This window comes from Bombus affinis, chromosome 9 (genome assembly GCF_024516045.1).
Source record: "Bombus affinis isolate iyBomAffi1 chromosome 9, iyBomAffi1.2, whole genome shotgun sequence".
In the NCBI taxonomy this organism is placed as follows: domain Eukaryota; kingdom Metazoa; phylum Arthropoda; class Insecta; order Hymenoptera; family Apidae; genus Bombus; species Bombus affinis.
The window spans coordinates 14,827,857-14,839,698 of NC_066352.1; the positions used below are offsets into that span (position 1 = coordinate 14,827,857).

General features: G+C 37.6%; 1 long non-coding RNA gene and 1 other non-coding gene across 2 annotated transcripts; both read right to left on the reverse strand.

Moving 5' to 3' along the window:
* Window positions 1–426: 426 nt before the first annotated feature.
* Window positions 427–11,835, reverse strand: LOC126920498 (uncharacterized). The gene is made up of 2 exons (XR_007711982.1): window positions 11,179–11,835; window positions 427–703 (listed from the first exon to the last, which is right to left on the reverse strand). It is a non-coding gene; the product is annotated as an uncharacterized LOC126920498 (long non-coding RNA).
* LOC126920800 (U1 spliceosomal RNA) lies at window positions 2,065–2,227 on the reverse strand. Its single transcript, XR_007712106.1, has one exon. It is a non-coding gene; the product is annotated as a U1 spliceosomal RNA (small nuclear RNA).
* Window positions 11,836–11,842: the final 7 nt, after the last annotated feature.

The window sequence follows — 11,842 nt, forward strand, 5'->3', positions numbered from 1 at the left end:
CTGCATGACAGATAGCGTGACATTCGCAGGAAATTATGGAGCTTAAAAAACGACTGAAAAGATAAAATTCCAAGAACCGTGATGAAAAATACATACCGTGGAAATCGAAGAATGAAATTGCTTTCGACACAAAAAAAGGTACATATTTCAATGAAACGAATTGCAGCCTGTTCGCCAAGCCTTTATTTCATCGTCAGTGTTGGGGTTGCGTGATGAAGATCAAGGATAAATGCAAAAGTCCTCTTCCAATAATTTCATTAAATCGTATTCTAAATTCCGTCGAACGTTTGTAAACGGTCGTAAAATTTACCTCCCAACGGAACATTATATAATAAAATAATCAAATCATTTCGAAGCCTTATATACGTATATTATACGTAATACATTATACTTATTATACATTAAAAACTATAAAATGTTTTGATAAAACAATTTTTTTTTTATTATAATAAAACACATACAGAGAGCAGTATTGGAAAACACTTTAATAAGAACCACACCTTTTTATCATTGTAGGCATTACCTTTTGAGATACTAAGAAAGTCAGGGGAAAGATATGTCAAGGGTAACTTAACGCCCTCTATTGTCACGGTATCCAAGAAAATTCCGTGGGATGTAAAAAATGCTTTCGCGCGTTATATTCTTTGTGTCGCCAGAATCTACAGAACTTTACTGCCTTCCAGAGAAAATTGTCTAGAACAAACTAAAAATAATATTCCTTCTAAGCATAATACATAAAGTAGGATCTTATAAACAGACTACACTGGAGACATGTATCAAGTTGTATAATAAATAATGCTATCCAACGAGGTCCTGTTTCGATCGTTTTAAAATCGTAAAACTTTCGATTGTGAAATTTAAACGATAAACTATGTAAATGGCAAAGACTTGAAATTGTTTGAGACATCACAGAATAAATAATAATCCAGCACTTATTATTTATTATTCATTTGTTCGTGACTTGCTTATGGTTCTGTATTTCCAACAATTTCTCGGTAATATCAGTAAACGGTACATACACACGTAAACGCGAAACCGCAAGATACGCGAGACACGTTCTAGTCTAAGCATAAATAAAGTAACGAATTGTTCTTTTTTTCGAGGACAGCGGTGTTTCAAATTGAAATAACTTTACAATATGAAACAGAGAGAACACGAGTTCACGGTAATAATATTTCTCTGCCATCATCTTTTAAGCTTTTAAATTTTATTAAAGTAGAATTCTGCGATGAAACTCGGTATCTTTTTCCTATTTGACACTATCTTAAGATTCGTCAGGGTCATATCTGGCGACCGGTACAAGCTTCCATTACGTAAAATTTGCAAGTTTCGATAGAAGCATAAAGTATTCGCGCAACAGAATAATTTATATGTTTCGCTTTCATAAACCGAGGCACGCGAACGAAATAATTTTCAGAGAATAAGAAATTAGGACATTGTTAAATTTTTACGTAAAGATGTTTCGTTTAGGAGATATCTCTGTCTTTCGACCGATACAAAGATAAAAGTTTAAGAATAAAGCGAAAGAAGGAAAAATAAAACTTTAGAAACAAAGACAACATAGTTATATTCTTAACTCTTATCATTTGTCGTACTTGTCGCATTTTTCATCATACATCCTCCAACAAGAGACCACTGTTTCAGCAACGAACGACTCTGTCTATCGACGAGGTAGAGGCACGTACGTAAATTTTATTGTTTCCCGTGTGTAAACATTTTTAACCGAATTCGCAAGAGTCGAAAACGCGTCTATTATTCTTTCTTGAAAATGTATCAGAAACTCGAGACAGATATATCTTTCTGTTGAAAGAGTAAGACTATTTCGCTATTTCATCCGACAAACTCGAAATAGAAGAAATATCAAAGCCGAGAGGAATATTTTCGCACGTTTTACACGACGGAAAAGTTTGTAACGAGGAGGAAATATTCGTGGTATTATATATCAAAGATCGGTATATGTTTCAACCGCTAAAAGCAAACAAAAACGATCATCATGGCCGAAAAATATTTTTCTCTCGTTAAACAAAAAATGGAAAGGAACTTTTACATTTCGATTTCGTGAATCCGGGACAGCGCGAACGCAGGTCCCGACTACCAAAAATTGTGCGCTCGACATACCCACATTAGGAGTATTCGCAAGGTTCAGCTCTACCCAAGTGCAATGGAGGAGCCTCGCCCAGAAGGAACCGCCTTCGTGATCACGGTATCCTCCGCGCCAAGTAAGTTATAATTCAATACCATTGCCGAGAAATTTTATCGGCTCCGCTATCCTTTTGCTCTCGCGAGAAATTCTATAGAAAACGAATGTCATCTAGTGGACAACAGCCGATCGTGATCGGATCGTTTTCAGAAATGGCCGACGCTCGCGAATCTCTGTTCGCTATATCCATTGATTTTTATTTCCAATGATATCGTTTATATATCTCTATATGGCATATCTAGCATCATGGACGAAGTGCAAAATGCATCTATCGTCTTATAATACTTCGTGTTATATAAACTGAAATACCGATCGTGCAAAAAGAAGAAAACGTTTCGGTTTGCTACGATTTCGATCTATTTGTAAGATTAAAACGAATCTAATTTTAAGCTTTGGAAATTTTGGAACAAATTTAGGAAGTACCTATTGCGGATCCAACCCATCGGTCGATCGACATCCAAATTTAGTAAATTTAGTTCGGCAGAGTTTAGCGGTGTTAGTCGTGGAACAAAATGTATTTTCTACTGCGTTTATAAGGAAATGTAAGGTTCTGCGAAAATATACGTTTTCATAAATATCCGCGAACTATTTATTATTATTATTAAATATATTCATTAGATTTATCATCACCGTTATGAAAGAAAATATCCAACACGGTTGACACGTACGAGATCTATCTTGCGCGCGCCTTAATTGCCATCGATAAATAAACAGGTGACCTCCTGTAGCGAGTAGTCTCGTTAAAACAGTATCGGGGGAGAGAAGCGAGCGATGGAAAAGAAAAATACGACGCACGGTAAATATTTATGGGTCCATTGGCTCTTTTATAGACCCGAGCGTTTTATTTGTGTACCCATCGTACGACAAAGACGTATCCAAAGACAAGATCCATCGTATCAAGGCGTTGCGTTGGTAATACGCAAGGTTTCGATGGTATTAAAAAAAGAACCCATGTCAAGGCTCGATCAATGTTGCTACCTTGATGGAATGCCTTCGTCTGTATTTAACCCACAAGAAAAAAGAAACATAGAAAGATAATTTTATTTAAAAAACATGGAAAGCGAGTATAATATTTGCCCCGTTCTTTTTTTCTTTTTTTTCATAACGGCGAGACACAAGGCGAAGTCTTTGCTCTTGGAAGCGGCGTGCAACAGTGTCGTTGTCTGTCGGTATCTTTGTACGTTCATCGTGGACGATTATCAGATGCGGGCTTTTATATCCCATAGTGCTGTATTTTTTGAACCCATCCAGAAAGATGGGCTGTAGCTAGCCATCTGTATCTGATTCTTTAGATATACGCAAAAATGATCTTTCTTTTCCTTTTCTCTTCGTAGAATAAATTCTCCGAATAAGCTATTTATGATCCAATTCCCCGTGTTTGGCCTTCCACATCGGTGACCCGAAAATCCTGTTACCAGAAACGTTTTATCTCCCTTTTACTTCAACTAATCGACGTTTTAATATATTTCATATACGGCTATTTTAAGCCACTGAAACTATTTGGTGCTAACTATTAAGACAACAGCAAGACAATCTTTTGTTTATCAATCGTTAACGTCATACACGTAGCAACTTGTAACGTGCAATCGGTGAAGCAAATCTTCGCAAAGGAGAATTCTATCGATAAATTCGACTTTCTGGTCATCTCGGTCACCCGATCTCAATACATGCGTTATAGATGAGACATGTATCACGGCGATGGTCTGCTAAAAGAACGACGCAACTAACAAAAGTCAATTTTTGCACATTTACGTAGTTCAGGTATATGATAAATTTCAGTTGGAAACGTTTGGTAATCCATCGTGTATATCGGGGTAATAGAACTTGTTGAGAGAGAACTTTTTTACGTAATAGCACGTTTAGAGCCAAGGAGGTCGCTACTTCACCGAGTATTTTTATGCGATTCACCCACTTCTTTTTTTTTCAAAGGACACGAAACACGTTATACGACCTCGTTCTTTCTTCGATTCTCTTTTTTTTTTCGTTTCATGAAATTTACAATGTCGATGAATAATCGGGTTCGCTATAGAGCCATCGCATGTTTGTTTTGGCAAGGAACTTTACGTGTGTGACCTGCTTTTCAAATTTTACGATATGGACGTAATTGGATTTTCATTTTCGCGAGGGATTAAGCTCGATTTACATATTTAACGTTCTATTTTTATGGAATAAAGTTACAACGTTAACGTTAACGTTAAGCAAACTATATCGTTCTAATTTGAAAGTAATATATTTTTGTACGCTTCGTTTCGAAGAGGGAAAGAAATATTTAAAAAGTAATCTTTTCGATTTGCGATTGAACGTGACTCAAAAGACACGATTGCACGGTATCGACCTTACGTGAAAGGCAGAGTTGTCGTTGGTGGAGGTTGCTTAGAAGAGGACGACAGACCGTCACCCACGTAGCTCGGTTTTCGTCACGCTCTTACGGTTACGCGGCAATGCGAGAACACGTTTCGTAACGTAAACACGCAGTCGGTCGGCTATACACCGTATCCGGAGCGATGCTCTTTCAAGAAGCCCGTTACTTCGTCGAATTTAGCCGGCAATCGTTACTCTGTCCGATGGCAAAACGCAAGAGGACGAAGCCGTTCAAATTAACTAACAGTGAGCGACAGTCGATCGTGGAATCGAGACGCGTTGCATTTCTCTCCTATCCTTTCAACCTTCTTTCACACTTAAGAACTGTATTTATCGACACGATCGTTCGTTACATTCTACTTGATACTGTTGGGTTGTCCGAAAAGTTTCTTTCGTTTTATAAGGAAATAATAGACGCACAATGTTTTTGTTTTATATTAGCTTATTGAATTATGCACGAACATAATAATAGAGATAGAACGAAATAGACCATACCTAATTCAATAAAATAATATAAAACAGAAATTGTTGTTCGTCTATTATCGCCTTATGAAACGGAAGAAACTTTTCGAACAACCTAATATATAGCTACAGTCGATACTATAACTTTGTATGCGGTTAAGTTTCATTGTTTCGCTTTTTTTTTCTCATCAGTTCAGTACATTTCCGGCTTTGAATGCCCAATGTCTTTTTATAAGTTTGACAAAATGTTACGGAGATACGCGAATCGAAGCAAATTTAATCTTACGTAGATGCATTTAGTTGCGTAATAAAATAGTACGACTTTAAGAATATCATTAGCGGAGAAAAAGTTTGCTTTCGTAAAAATATGCAGAATAATAGATCGATTTAAATGCAAGAGATCACCTTCTAATGTAAATTCAAAAGCAAGCATAACAGAGCTAGATATGTGTACTTTTGCAATGTCGAGAACTTTATGACTTTACGAAGAATTGTTGAAAAACGATCATTAAACGTTCGTCCTGTTAAAATAAAGACATTGTCGTGGTTATTTTACATCGGAGAAACCAAGGATAAAGACAGATACTTGATGATTTACGATATGATTAAATACCGCATATATCTTGGAACTTTCATAAATAAGTCTAATCTCCTTGAGACCATCGATCGCGTAATTCGCACGAAAGCACGCCAGTCCTTCTATTTCGATACTGGAGTGATCATGGTGAATTCACGTTAATTGCGAGGCCTAGTGGAGCTGATTCACAAAGTTTTCGCATCGGCAGGTCTCTGATACGGCGATACCGCAATCGTCTGCATTGCAGTTCGTCACGAATACCAGCGTCGTCTGGCACACAAATAGAGGAAGTACGTTGGCATAATAAATGTCACGTGTACGGTAAAGACACTGTCGCGAGCAACGTGCCTTTGAAATTATCGTGCGAACACACACGAATGCACCCATTGCTACGTACAAAAAGGATGAACTTGAGCCTGAGTCCTGCTTTAATTTTTACGAAGCTATGACAAATATGCGAAGACACGGCCGGCGCTGTTTTCAACTGTGATTATTAAAGAAGGTCTTTGACAGCGACAATTTTTTCGTTGAACACGATAAAACGGCGCCAAACTGCATACTCGGCTTATGAAATTTTTCCACGGCGCAGCGAGAAGACGACCGTGGCATGAATTCCGTGAATGAAACATTTCGACTCGGTGCAATTAAAACAATGCAAATGTAGCTTTTTTCAGAAATATGGAAACAAAAAAATATTTCTCTTTCCTTTCGACTAGCTTTTCCTCCGAAAAGCTTTTTAGTACACTGCGTGTAATTATGCAAATACACGTATATTTTATTATATTACGTATTTTACGTAAGTTCCCGATACTTCTATGCTATGCTAATTACACGATAATAATAATCGATCATACCTATATAATTATATCATTCCGGTGGAATACAAATAACGCGTCGGTCTTCTAAACAAAAAGAAAAAGGGGAAACGGGGCAAGAGATGGAATAAAATGATAATATACGTGATATGATAATGAGATAATATACATAAGCGCATTTCCTGCATATTTATGGAATACACAGCTTAACGTTCGAAGACTCGAGGTTCGAATTAATGAACTTCGTACAATTGGACGTAGAATTAATAAACCTTCGAAGGACAATAGCCTATCTAATTGGGTCGTAGGCTAAGGAAGCGTCGAGACAAAAGGCAAACTTAAGACATCGAAGGGACGAACGATGCTACGTATATTTTCGGTTTAATCTCTGTTGTGAATACACAGTTATTGATTATTATCATAACTATTTTGTCTATGTAGGTATATTTGTTTTTCATATTGGTTTTCTACAACCGGAAGCACCGAAATCCTAAAATTTCATCGCCGGACTGTACTAATTAAATAAAAATTCATATTTCTTCCAGAGACGAGTTATCTATAATTAAGGGATAAACATTTTTATGCGACAATGCAACCTACGTTGCTCGAAAATCTCATCCTTAAAGTGTCAGACGCACGTTCCACGTTTTCAAAGCGTTCCCTAGGACAATGATCGAATTGTTCGGAGGATAACGAGCATTTGCTTCGTTATGGAATACAATTGACCCGGTTGCCACGTGGCACACACACGTATCTACGTGCCCCACAGTCTGTTGGAAGTATTTGTTCAATTTATCCGTAGTTACCCAGCAAGATCGTTATCGGACCTTTCATTGATTATTCGTTAAATCAACGCACGAGTCGCGAGAAAATTTTGCGCTGCACCGAGGAACAGCTTGCGTGAGAGTCCTTACAATTTCTTATATCTTGATATTATGATTACGTAATATCAATTCGATGAGCGTGAAATGTCGTTTTTCCAAACTTTGAATCTTTTCAGGAATAACACTAAGATTTTAAGACTATATCGAAGCTATATCGATATTATTAATAAACAATATCGCAAGATGTTCTAAAAATCATCCAAATTCGTCCCTTAGATAAGAACAACGAACATTAGTAATCTTTTATAACAACTTTCTTAAACAGTGACGAATAACCGATACTACGTAAAAATATTGGTAATAAGAAAAGATTTCATGGGAGCTCTATCGTTTTAATATAGTAAATATAACTATAATTATATTTCATTACATACTTTATGCAGCAGTTGACATGTATAGTCGAAGATATAAATATTAATGCCCAATAAATAATGTGAGACTAACGCGACTTACATTGTTCTTTGAGTGTCGTAATTTCAATAAAATTGCATGCGCTCTGTTTTGAAATAACTACAGTACTCTGAATGATATGCGAAAAATGTTAGTTTCGTAAGCAATAAATTGACTTGATCGTTTATTTCGATTGTGCTATATGTTCTCATGTAACTCTTTTTATCTATAGAGTTATCAAATTATATACTTCAAATATACATTATGTATTATAAATATATAAAATATATTTCAAATTTTTTGCACTTTGTTTTCAACACTCTTTCTGCTGTAAACTGTGTTATACATAAAAATAAAAACTACCTGAATATTTGTTGACGCAATTACTTTCCAAAAAACGAACAAAGAAGACTATAAGGCTAATCGAAATCGGACCAAAACGACTATGATTAATACAATGAGATAAGATTAAGAAATGAGTTTCAGTATCCTTCGGTTACCTCCCTTTTTCACTGCCATCTTCGGTCAGATTCAAAGAGGCTTCCTTTCGCAATTACTGCCAGTTTCTCTCCTTTATCACGACCACTCGCAAATTATTCCTTTGCGAAAGAGAGGCACGTATATCAAGTATCGCTTAGCACCGAAACAACTCTTGTTACAAACTAGATTTACTATCTATTCCGAACATTTTGTAGCATGTAATATAGTGCGGTCGTTTAAGTTTCAAAGGTTAATTTGATTCATGTAATAAACATTTTAGTAGCGTAATTTTCAGCTACGTATCAAAGTAATACCGTCGACAAGAAACATAATTGTCTTCGTTCGTTAATTTTTGCTTGTACAACGCTCCCGTATGCGAAGGTATTTTATATCTTTGGTTTTTGAGATATCAATGCTCCCACAGAGTGCTTCGTCTTGTAAAAGATGTTAAGCGTATTTAGCTTCTAACTCCGATAAGATCTTATCCATTGGTTACAATCTACCAAATTTAAATTTGTTCAATAAAAGATACAAACAGTTTGCGAAACGAAATCTTCATCCGATAGCTATCTTCATCTTGATCTCATAGGCTAACACATCCTTGGTAGCTCTTAGCGAGTAATGGAACGAGAAATTTTTAAATAAAGCAAAGAAACAAATTCGAAATGTGATAAAGTAAGGGAACGTAGAAAGTAAACGAGGCATAGACTAAATGGCAGCTGTACCTCTTTTGGTAAACCGGAGCTGTGAAAAATATATACACGTTGCTTTAACATGGTCTATTACTCAAGATTTTGATCAGATCTTGACCCGATTTCGTGGACAATTTTTATTTCTGACTAATTCTCGTGACTCTTTTTCACGAACAGAAAGAAAAAGTTGCTTTTCTATTAACTATGTCAGTTTGAAGTCAACCTATTTTCAATTCGTGTTAATTTATTAGCTACGGAACAGGAATTAATTCGTCACTTGGGTATGATAATTTCGTTACGTAGAGTTTTTTTTTATCTTTTTACGCGTCGTCCACTTTGTTACAAATAACTAATGCTTTGCTCCTGTAGTGTATAGTTTGAGCAATCAATAAGGAGTTATAATTGAACGTCGAGCACAGTACCTACTGAGAAAAGTTAGCAATAGGTCTGTATATCGACCGATTCGACATTGTAATGCGCGCTATATTTATCTGACTAAAGATGCAACAAACATTTCTGATATTAGGCTGATATAGCTACTTCTTATGCAAGCACAAATGCAATACCTTTTATGTATTATACAACCCATATTTGGAATTATAGACTTATTTTTTCGAACAGATAGTTTTTCACTCCTGCACAGGACACAGAAAAAAATGACTAAAACAATAATTGAGGTAGTTAAAATTCTCATAAACTTCTTAGATCAAAATTTTATTCAGCTTTCATCGCTATGATACGCGATTTCGGGCGCAATGCGTCCCGTGCGTCCAAATACGAAATAATGTTTCGAAATCTTCAACATTCTGCATAACTTATCGCTCGATTCTAAATATAGATAGTTTTATATTGTCATCTTAATTTTTTTATAGTTCTAAATATGATTCAATGGCTTGATCGTGATCGATTACTTAAAAGATTCTCTGTACAAGATCACCTGTACAATTCAAACGTTTAATAAAAATATCAAACGTTTCGCGATATTTAATACCAAACGTTTAGTCATATTGTATTGTACATATGATCTCATCATTCCCATGCCAGATATATAATTTCGCATACGATGCGTCTCGTCCTATCATACGTATATAATATAATTACGTTAGATTTCCGATCTACATACTTGCGTATAAATCAGTGAATCACAGAATAACAGAATAAGTTGATACGCCAGTGATTGATCAACATCTCCCAGATAAGCATGTACAGACCCAGAGTGTACAAATTCGGAAATAAATTTCTCGACCGGTATATTATATGTGTATATGTACAATGTACACTTGCATATGAAGCACCGCTATCAATACATATAAACATTGGAAACACTCTCGCGGTAACTCAGTCGTCACGATGCGTGTAATTAATTCTCATTAAAGACTCGTTACCTTCTGCTCGTGAGTTACGGTACCAAAATCACGCTTAAACTGTTAACACGCGTTCGCGAACGCGATTAGGGAACCCTCTATGCTTTCTCCGCACGCACATGAAACTACGAAAGAACGCATCGGCCGTGTAAGTGATATTTAGCACAATAGAAGTGCGCTGATTCGGACGAGAACGTACTTAGCGCTCGATTAACCAAATTACTGTCAGTCGAATTCATTTATGTATCTGGCCGTGAATTTCTATTATTTGAACAAAGAATGACGAAAAAACGATGGAAAAATCGGCAAACTCTAATTATATGAATTGTTTGTCGTGTAACGAGTTTAGATAAATTGAATTCTACTGCAGCGCCAAGGGAATGTTTTCTCTGAACCTGAAAAGTGGTTTTTTAGAATTTCACCGATTTATTTACTGAAAATTTTGTGTGTCTTGAAACGAAATCTAACCACATTATCTAGCCTATATGTTGACTTTGATGGAGCCTTTCACGTCTATGTCAATTAGTCATTATTAAAAGTATACCTTTCTCGATAAATAGCAAGATAAGATCCCTACTCGTAACCAGTTAGCGAAGCAGTAGTGTACTTATGCGGGCCGATATTGATCATTGAAAAAACTTAATCCTGTAAATAAGAAAGATGCATGCAAGAAGGACGACCAGATAACTGTCCAGACAGGGCGCGTTCACACCGGAATCGATAATCGCGAGAAGCAGTCGCAGGAGGGGGCGGTCTATGATCACCGCGATATACATTTCGAACATCGTGTCGGTCGGACGAGAACCAACCATCGATTCTTGGTTTTATCGATTCGACACGATCGAATTACCGAAGCCTGATTCGCAGTGACAGGTGTAACGATCAACGACACTGATCTGGGAGGAGCCAATCACTGACACCGACACTATGTCGATCTTGTTTTTTCAACTCACCTGTTCGAATCGTCGGTGCAACTCCGTTAACAAACGATTGCGAAACTCGTGCGACACTTCTACACTGTCACGATCTTCCAGTGTCAAATCTTGCAGTACCGTTTCGTGAAGGTGGGGACACACAGAGCGCGACCGATCTATGGTTGCGAGATAGTAAAAAACCGCGCGAATAACGAGAAGGATAGAATGCACGAGGTGGAAAAAGCAGTAGAGTTCTAACGAAAGAGAAAGACAGAGGAGACAGCGAGGGAGGGAAAAGCGCCGGGAAGATAACAGTCGCGAATCGGTGGGACCACTAGCGCAGTAAAATTTGGTGTGGACAGTTGACACTGTTGGCTCGTTGCAGGGGCGCGACAAGCCCGGACAGAGCACACGGCACCGCGCGCGCCTCTATCACAGCGGCATTTTCACTGAGGAAACCGAGGCCAGAAAGCGAGAGGCCCGCGACGCAACGAAAACCCCCCCAGTCGGATCCCGTTTTCGTAAACTCTCGACTCCGACTATCCGCGTATCGGGAGCGACCCGTGTACCTCGAGGCGCATGCGCATCGCACCGCAGCGCGCACGCGTCACCGTTCGCCGCCGCTGCTCTTATCAGCGCACTACTCTACTGCCGCTAGGAATCGGCAGCCGTGCGACGACACCCTCCCCACCTTTCCCCTGCG